Source organism: Anguilla anguilla, chromosome 18 (assembly GCF_013347855.1).
Source record: "Anguilla anguilla isolate fAngAng1 chromosome 18, fAngAng1.pri, whole genome shotgun sequence".
NCBI lineage: Eukaryota > Metazoa > Chordata > Actinopteri > Anguilliformes > Anguillidae > Anguilla > Anguilla anguilla.
In genome coordinates, this window is record NC_049218.1 from 5,790,992 (window position 1) to 5,801,809 (window position 10,818).

Here is a 10,818-nt window from a genome sequence, read left to right on the forward strand (position 1 = left end):
CCGTCAAACCTACCGGAGCGCATATACCCTTCCAACCTTGTTTCAAAGTGGCTCTAAGCTTTGTACCATTACCGCAGTACCAATACACGTCTGCTAATGGGCGAGTTCCCCCTGTAAAGTCTGGCACAGTGATTACAGCCTGCAGTATCGCTCCTGTGGCATCCACCTGCCGGGATACGTATCCATAGCTGTCAACTACCTCTCTGCATTTTATTGGTGCCACATCCGATGTTGTGCAGCCCCGATTAGATTTCCAGTCCCACTTACCACAGTTGACTTGTGGGTCTGCTGCATATCTGTACCGGAGAGTAGGTCCGCTGGGTCCCATTTGTGGGATAAGGTTCTGAGCTACACAAATTGGGAACTCAATCCCCTCGTTTACTATAGCTGGTGGTACCATTTCTGCCATTGTCTCGTCTACAGGGGTAAGAATGTCTCGACATTTGCTTATGTTCATCCACCGCGTTCCACTCGCGGTACGCACATAGCCATCAGTCATTGTGTCGCTGTTCAGTATTGGCACCGCTGGTTTGCGTTTCCCATCTATTTCAAGCGGCTCGGGTTTTAGGTGCTTTGGTCCTTTTGCCATGTAGTACAGCAGACATTCCAAGTGGCATATTTGAGTTTCTGTCCCTTTGCATTCCCTTTGTGTAAATGGTAGTGGTTTCACGTGGGGTGTTCTTTTTGTACCGCGGTTGTAGCATGTGATGCATGTTTCCTCAGTTACTTCCCTTGCAGAATATTCCATCCATTGGTAAAACATGTTGGACTGTCTTAATGGTGTGAGGTGTTTTTCCATCATTAATGGTAGGTCTGCCTGTATGTCATTTAGCCCCTTTCCTTTTGCAGTTTTACTGATGTCTTGTTTGATGGATGTAGCGGCTATTACCGGGCATATTAACAACAGCCACAGGGGCCTTATTACTACTGCTCTCCACACCCTCTTCCCTTGCTTTTGCCTTTCTCTACGCTTCACCACCCCCTGAGGGTTCCCTGCTCTCTGAAGGTGCACCTTCCTCATCCTGCCTTTCCTCAGAGGGTCCTTGTCCTGCTTCCCCATCTACTTCCTCCTCTATTCCCCGTAAGTCCCCCCTTACCTCGTCTAATGTGCGCTCTGGCCCTTGTGCCCTACAGCAATGGTTAAGGTGGAACCACACAGTTTTACCTTCAACCTTAAGTGCAGTAGGAGTTGCCAAGACAACTTTGAATGGTCCTTCACGCCTGGGTTCACTCCACTTTCTTTTGAATGTTTTGATATACACCCAGTCTCCTGGGCGTATCTTTCTCAGATCCTTGGCGATGTCGCTCGTTCTTTCTTCGGTGGCACCTTTTACCTGTTGGAAAATGGTCTTGTGTATTACAGTTAGATGCTGTACATAGCTTGACAATTCTTTCTCAAGCTGTTCCAGTGCCGGCCCATTGTATGGGCCACGAAGGTACGGCACTGGCATGGGTCTTCCTGTTAGCATTTCATGCGGGGTTAGATGCGTGCTTCTGTTAGTCTGCATTCTCATGCTCATTAGTGCCAGTGGTAGTGCGTCCACCCAGTTGATTGTGCTATCTGCACATATCTTGGCGATTTTTGCTTTTAGGCTGCCGTTTGCTCTTTCCACCATTCCTTGCGACTGCGGGTGATATACACACCCAAATCTTTGTCTGACTCCCAACATTTTCATTATGACTTTTATCATTTCAGCTACAAAATGTGGTCCATTGTCTGAGCTAATCTTATCTGGGATCCCGAATCTAGGAAACACTTCCTTGCACAGAAATTTTGCTACTGATTTAGCATCTGGGCTACTTGTGGGTGCTGCTTCTACCCATCTACTGAATCTATCCACCACCACTAGCATGTACCTTTTATTTTGGACCCGTTCAATCATGTCCACGTAATCTATCATTAAGTGTCTGAATGGTCCATCAGGTGGTGGGATATGCCCTATTGGCGCTGAAAATGCTTTCCTGTTATTGTATGTCGCGCAAACCTCGCAATCATTGAGTGCCTGGTCTACCATTGTTGCCAAATAAGGTGACCACCAGGCATTCTGAATACGTTTGACCACTTCCCCCCTTGCGCAATGGTCTTGACCATGCGCATCTTTGATCAATGTTCGGACCACGGATATAGGAGCTACAAAATGTCCTGCTGGCCCTCGCCACAGCCCTCTGTGTGGGCCGTCCTTTGTTTTCACTGCCCCCCTTTTTACCCATTTAGTTATTTCATATACACTCGCTTTGTCTTGCGCCTCAATGAGGGAGAGCACGTTCCCTGTAGGGGCCGGGTCTTCTGCTATCAGTGCTCCCATGGGGGTAGGCCCTACTGCTGCGCGGCGTGCTACCTCGTCTGCCAGATTGTTTCCCTGTGCTATTAGAGTGTTTGTTTTCTGATACGCCGGGCATTTTATGATGGCTAACGCTGCAGGAAGCTTCATGGCTTCCAGCAGATCGGAGATTGCTTCTCCGTGTCCCCATAGATCAATAACTGTGTACCATCGTGTGTCGGGTGGTATGTTGGACAACAGCGTGTGTGGGTCTGGAACTACAGGTACTTCCGCGTCCACTATGGCATTAATGGCCTTTAAATCATGTTTACATATTTGTGACCTTCTCAGACACCTGTAGCAAGCTTCTTATCTCCCTTTTGTACCCAAAAAGTGTTGCAGTTGAAACTTGGCAGGACGCCCAGAACTTTATATATCTGACTCCCTTAGCTCATCCACATATCTTCCTCCTCGAAGATTTCTCATTCCCAGTATCTTTCTATTTTGCACAATTAGTTACAGACATAGTTTTGTTATTAACACATAAAAAATACATTTCATATAGTAAAACACAATAAGCAGGTTTGTTTTCTATCACACTTCACTTCATCCTTTTGTTTTTAACAAAACTACTTTCATAGCATGACCTCCTTTCTTTTTTTTTTTTTTTTTTTTTTTTTTTTTAATGTAAGGTTTTAATTTCATTCTCATCATTCCTCTACTTCCCTCCTGTTTTTTCATCATGCTTCCAGAGCTATCCTGGAAGCTGTGATTCAGTGTTCCTACACATAATCTGGTGTAATGCCAAATGAATATCTGCTGCGTTCTATTTTGATACATCTAACATAAAAGTCATTTTGCTTGAGAAAATCACTATTTGTTTTAGATGCATGTTCAACAGAGGAAAATTTATCAGACATTGCAATCATTTCGTATCCTGGTTCTTATTGGGTTCCCCACATTTTTAAATAATGAAATTCCCTATTTATGACAGAACTCCTGCGAAGTGCGCTCAATTTTTATGGATGTTTGTACTTAATTTAGTAATTTCACCTGTCCATGTGGACTACAGAAGATTTTTTTATTATTTTTTTTTTTATTTATATTTTTTTTTTTTGACAAAATATCAAGGACTGCGTGAGGCACGACAAGGTCCACATCTAGTGTTCCTATCAGTGGCAGCGCTTGCCTTACAGCATCCGTAGCCCCGTCTACTACCTGTAAGCATCCAGCCTGGATGAAAAATAGGCAACCAGCCGCTGCCGGTCCCCGTGCTTCTGTGTGAGCACCACAGACATATGCCCCCCCCCAAACCATAAGTGAACAAAGTGAACGGCCACACAGTTTTTGCTTCAAAGTGGCGAATGCCACCTCACAGTTCGACATCCACTCAATTGCATCATGGGGCCCTCCTGCCCCTTGCAATAAATCATTCAGTGGTTATACAATTTTAAAGTAATTTGAAATATGCAACCAACAAAAGTTAAATAATCTCATAATTTTATGTACCCCCAAAATGGTGTTTGGGTGAGTGCACATGCTTATTGCCTCAGTGTGGTCAGCAGCCAGTTTTGTATTCCCCTGTGAAATTAAATATCCCAAATATACAACTTCCTCTGTGCAATTTGTGCTTTGTGAGGATTACACTTTACCCCTCTGTGGCCAAATGCTGCAGGAGTATCCCAAGGTCCTGCATGTGAGTCTCCTTGTCAGGAGATGAGATAAGCAAATCATCAACATATTGGATCCCCTCAGATTCTAGCCCTGGGCATCGAGCCAACACATCAGCCACTGCTCGATTAAACAACATGTGTAAGTTATGGAATCCTTGTCTTAGTTCTGTATTATTTTCACCCACAGTGAAGGTAAACCAAAACTGGCTGTTCAGGTGCACTGGAACAGAGAAAAAAAAAAAACATTGGACACATCCAAAACCAAACAATTCAGCACTGCCTTCTCCTGACACTGCTGCATGACCTGCTGTATTGCAGCCTCATAGCTCATCACAATATGCATTACAGCATATTTCTCTTTTAACATACTGTGCAATGTTTAAACTGCATTAGTGTGGGCACAACATGAACTAATCTGTAGATTGGTTGATCACTACACAGTCACCCTACACTACTCTCTACATGTATAATTTTAGATTCAGTTTCAATCAGGCTAAAACAGTTTACAGATGCAGGCGCGCGTGTTCGAACACTTCTAGCATCAGACACACCCATACAGTCCACACCACTCATATGTACACAATGCTGTTCTCTAAGACACTGACACTCTTCCCACAATGTACAAAAGTTATTTTGTTTCCATAAAATGCAAATATATTAAGATGCTGATTAATTTTTGACAGCAGTTCATAAACATAATCTATTTTATAATCTCAATTATTGTATACATATTTTCTTTATTTAAAGAGAAATATATGATGGCACCTTATTTTTATTCGGGAACCACTGCTTACACCACTGTAAAAAGAACTATTTAATGTTGTTCATCTAATTTCAACAGCTATTACTCTTTCTTAACTGTCCCTGTAATTTGTATTTAGCTTTTCTATTGTATCTAAGGTGTTTATTTTCTATCTGTGCGCCCCACAAATGCTTTGCAATACCAAAACGCCTCCCTTTAGTAATAAAAATTACTCGCTATTTACTGGCTAAAATATTCTTATTTTTGGTTCTCATAAATGTCTGATTTCAACTGTTCCAGCAGGCTATATGAATCGAATTGGGCGCTGTCTGGCGCAACGGCCAAATCCTTTACACATAATACACTGATCATTTTGTATTTTCAACTGTGTTGTTGCGTTTGCGGCGGAAACTCTGTGTGTTGTGGTTCTCTACCGCGATATTGACAAGATTGTAAATCCGCCAAGGTTACATACGCGGCTGCTACTTCTACCCCGTCAGCCTTTTTCTCTACGACTAACTTTAGGTGTTTTCTTACACCTAACATTACACGTTGCCTTTTATCCAACTCTCGCTGCTGGTCATGCATTATTTTCTCTAAACTTGCCATTTACCTCTTCAAACATGTTGCTCGCACCCACATCTTATCTCCATTTTTAACTTCCTCATTTACACTCTGTTGTAGCCTTTCTGCATCACGTTGCCACGCATCTCTTCTGGTGTCACTCAGCTTTGCTTCCTCATAGAATTATTTTGCTCGACCCAATAGTCGCCTGACATTCCACTCCTAATGATAAAACCACAAGCTTTGAATACCCGCGGCTTTTGCTTTTCAGTCACTCTTCTCACGGGGAAGGCCCTGTCCTTTTCAGTTAAACATTCACTGACACTATTAGCTATGAACTCCTTCACTTCTTTCAATTCTTTCAGTTACTATGATTATAGTTCTATAATATAAAACAATACTTATCACACAATTAAAATATTTATGTCTCTAAAATATAAAACAATATTTATTCTGGGCCCACAAGACTAAAAACCATCACACTTTGTGTGTCCTAAACCCTTGTGTTTCTATGTCCCCATATGACAGTTATTGATGCAAATTACAGCAACCTTTTGAGTTGATTTTCTTCACAATGCCGCGTATGCTGTGTCCACTAACACAATCCTGTGTAAGTTTGCACTGCGTATTGCGTTCCACTGTTCTTTGTCTACAGTAAACACACAAAGTCTGTTCAATCTACGCGTCTCATATGCCCACTTTTCAGTTAAAATCCCCTCATTGCTGCAGTCAGAATCATCACTAAAATTTAAACACACAAAATGTTTTTCGAAAATTGCTCTGTTTGCTCTTTCGGATAATGAGTGAATCAGCATGATCAACACTTCAGCTAGTAATCTTAGGATCAATTCTGATCCTTTGTGGCCACAACACTTTATTTAAATTTTTCAGGATTACTATATATATATATATATTGCGCCTCTTACACACTGTCAGACTGATCTTGACTGTAACGGGGTTGATCGTACGCTTCAAAAATTTTGTAGCCTAGATAACAAAGCAATCATAAAGATTTCATACATTTCCCGCCGCTTTTTCAAAACATGAATATGTGTATATATATGAATTCTATAAATATATATATATATATATATATATATGTGTGTGTGTGTGTGTGTGTGTGATTATAAAAGCAAAGCAATTGGCAGAACAATGGCGAGAGTGATGAGGCCCAGCAGGCACAGGCCGATCTCAAGGCCGCACCCCAATCTCCACAAAGGATTGTGCATTTTTTTTGTTATGCTAGGGTGGTTAAATAATATTATTTATATTCTAGCACATATACTCATATACGTGAAACCTTCAGTAATATGGCCTACTTCCCCTTGTAAGGAACAGCCGTTGTGTTCCTGAACTTCAAACCTTCACACCAATACCATTATTACACATTCCTTTTTTTCCAGTGCTGTTGAACTGGTGGGGCCCCTGTTCATATTAACACCCTGTGCAAATTAAATTGTTAGGTCACCTTTGCGCACAAGACAATACACAAGACAACACGTAAGACTGACAAAGCGCTTAAGACTCACAAAACTCACTTCTCATTCACACCAGCGCCGGCGCATTCACACATTTCTGGCCAGGGTCACCGTCCCGTAGGCTTTTCAGTGACCTATTTTAATTGCTGGTCCTCAGCAATTTTTTTTGTTTTTTGCTCTAACACCTGCTAGTAACAGTAATTGCTGGTCCTCAGCAATTTTTCTGCTCTAACACCTGCTAGTAACAGTTTCCCCTTTCAATTGCTGGTCCTCAGCAACTTTTCTGCTCTAACACCTGCCAGTAACAGTAATTGCTGGTCCTCAGCAATTTTTCTGCTCTAACACTGCCAGTAACAGTTTCCCCTTTCAATTGCTGGTCCTCAGCAACTTTTCTGCTCTAACACCTGCCAGTAACAGTAATTGCTGGTCCTCAGAAATTTTTCTGCTCTAACACTGCCAGTAACAGTTTCCCCTTTCAATTGCTGGTCCTCAGCAACTTTTCTGCTCTAACACCTGCCAGTAACAGTAAATGCTGGTCCTCAGCAATTTTTCTGCTCTAACACTGCCAGTAACAGTTTCCCCTTTCAATTGCTGGTCCTCAGCAACTTTTCTGCTCTAACACCTGCCAGTAACAGTAATTGCTGGTCCTCAGCAATTTTTCTGCTCTAACACTGCCAGTAACAGTTTCCCCTTTCAATTGCTGGTCCTCAGCAACTTTTCTGCTCTAACACCTGCCAGTAACAGTAAATGCTGGTCCTCAGCAATTTTTCTGCTCTAACACTGCCAGTAACAGTTTCCCCTTTCAATTGCTGGTCCTCAGCAACTTTTCTGCTCTAACACCTGCCAGTAACAGTAAATGCTGGTCCTCAGCAATTTTTCTGCTCTAACACTGCCAGTAACAGTTTCCCCTTTCAATTGCTGGTCCTCAGCAACTTTTCTGCTCTAACACCTGCCAGTAACAGTAATTGCTGGTCCTCAGCAATTTTTTTTCTGCTCTAACACTGCCAGTAACAGTTTCCCCTTTCAATTGCTGGTCCTCAGCAACTGTTCTGCTCTAACACCTGCCAGTAACAGTAATTGCTGGTCCTCAGCAATTTTTTTCTGCTCTAACACTGCCAGTAACAGTTTCCCCTTTCAATTGCTGGTCCTCAGCAACTTTTCTGCTCTAACACCTGCCAGTAACAGTAATTGCTGGTCCTCAGCAATTTTTTTTCTGCTCTAACACTGCCAGTAACAGTTTCCTACTTCTCAGCAACCCCTTCTAAGTTATGATCCGTCGGGCCCCCAGCTAAGCCGCGACACGCCCCAGGCCAGCGAACCAGACCAGACACATGAGCACCCGCAGGCCCAACGCAGCCCCGAACAGACAGCCGAGTGAACGAACACCAGGCGCGCAGACAAGCCACCGGCTGGGCGAAAACACACCGGACCAGCAGGGGCCCCGGCTGCAGTTAAAGCAACAGCCGCCGATTGGGCGAAAACACACTGGGCCGGCAAATGGGCGACGACTGGAGCTGAATAGGCTTCAGACAGTCACACAACCCACCGTTTAGTCGGTCCAGCGGCTATATCGCACAACACGGCAGACTGCGCCACAGACAGCCGAAATCCCACTGCCTTAAGGCACGGCGGCTATATCGCCCAAGACAACTGACTGAATGCGCCCCCTTTGTGAACGGACAAACCGCCAAATGAGCGAGGGCCCCGCAGGTCCACGAGCACACACACGAACGGCCCAGGCGCCAACCCAGAACGGCCCCCGCAAATCTGGGCTCCCCTTGTGTGCTATCAGCTTCACCTGTTCTTAACCTTCCCCTGCCACACTTCTTTAATACTGACAGAACAGTATTTCACACAACACTTTCTTAGCTGCTTTAACGTCAGATGTGTCAAACCTCCCAAAAACACAGCACAGACAATGAGCCAACACTATCAGGATCTTTAACACACACTCCGGCATATCACACATTTACACTTCACTCTTTTCATTCATGCACATAACAGTTATTTCAAACACGCAGCACTTATCACAAACCCGTACCATTCATCACATAACATTTAACACATAACATTTATCACAAACATATATCTTTTCATTCATGCACATAACAGTTATTTCAAACACGCAGCACTTATCACAAACCCGTACCATTCATCACATAACATTTAACACATAACATTTATCACAAACATATATCTTTTCATTCATGCACATAACAGTTATTTCAAACACGCAGCACTTATCACAAACCCGTACCATTCATCACATAACATTTAACACACATATAATATTTAACTCAGACATACAATCACATCAGACTCTTTTTCTCTTACCATAGCTTTTTACTGTAGTTTTTTAGATTCTTTGGAGGAGAGGCCTCGCATTTGCTTAGGCCTGGGCAGAAGCACACTGCTCTTAGATTCAACCAGTATATGCAGATTTTATAAGCAGGCTCTGCTTACCTCTTTGTTTGGTGGCCACCGTTGAACCCAAGAGTCAGCAGTTCCGTCCAGGCGTTCAGCTTCCTCGAGCCTCTCCTGGCTGGCTCGCCAATTCAATGTGGGAGGGAGAAAGCGGGCCCCGGCCTGGGCCAGAAACGCCGAGGTCGCTCTCCTCCACACTGTTGAATGCTTCTTCAAAAGATGCACACTTCTCAGAGTCTGATGCAACTGGGTTTATTGTTAGTAAATCAAAGATTACATAAAATAACCCGGGCTGATCTGCGCAGTACAGTACAATTATCAATCACTCATAAGTAAAGACAATACATCAGATCATTCTCCAAGCATTCCCAAAACACACACCATGTGCGCGCACACACCCACTCTCTCTCCCCTCGGGCCAACTGCCTCTTATATCCATTTTCTAACTCCTCCTGTTGTGTAGCTTAAATCCAGTACTTCCCATTTAATTTTGTTAATTACGTAATGTTATTGACATCATTATTTTTATCTGACACCCAATTCTCAGACACCATTGTTTATCAGCCCCTCCCTAGTGCTCGTCTCCCGCCTGTCTCACCCTCCCCCTTCTATCATAAGTCACATATTCTGATAACACATTTTCCAAAAAAGGCAGAAGGTTCCGTTAGTTTCACAAAGGCGCCTTTATACAGCTTAGTCAGCAGGGCAGAAATTATGTGTGTATTACGTGTTTGTTCTTATTGTATCTATTTAGTATGAAGCGTTCCCCTGCTGCCAGTTCCCCTTACAATGGGCTTGTGTTTTCTGAGTACATTTGTATTTATTTCCCACATTTTGGTTGCCTAGGTCGACCTTGGTCCACCTGTATCTTTCTTCCTTTGCTAGCCGGATGATACGTTAGGGGGGAGACAGCTGGTGCTCATTGATGCACTCCTTTCCCATATACACTGGGCCTGTGCTCTCTAACTACATATCTTTCCTCATACAATGGGCTTGTGTTTTTTAGTACATCTAAATTTATTTCCCACACTACTTTGCCTCATTAACGTAAGACCTACACTGTAATATTCCGCGAAATTTATCGAATTTTTTTTTATGGCATTCGAGATCAAAATAACACGCGTATGAGATTCATTGTAATTTTTATAAATGCTCCGCAAAACAAATAAAAATATAAAGCATAGTGAGAAAATATTGTAGCCTACATAGTAGAAATAATGCAAGTATAATTTATTTCATATAGGCTATATGTCACTGCTACCGCAGCACTCGCGCCGTAGGCTATTGTATGGTTAAATCCGACGAAACTCGGGCTATCACTTGTTCAATTGAACAGTACCTATAACAGTACATGCCCTGCAGGCCCGTGTTACGGCTTTTGTTACAATGCCACTGAGCATTTCAGTTTGCATATCAGTTCCTTTCCTCTCTCAGCATAAGAGAGGCCAAATGGAGCAGAACGACCTGCCATGAACTTGTGCTCTACGTATGTTAAGATGGTAAGATTTGGACCGATGAGTCATTTAGGCCTAGACACCGACTCAACTTCCGTCGTCCATTACTGACAACTTGGCCTTCAGGAGGCTGAAATGCTGTTACAAGACATTACAGGCCATTCTTTAAAACTGTAGGCCTACCTCTGCGAAAAGAGTGAGAAGAAGCATCAAACTGTTGTT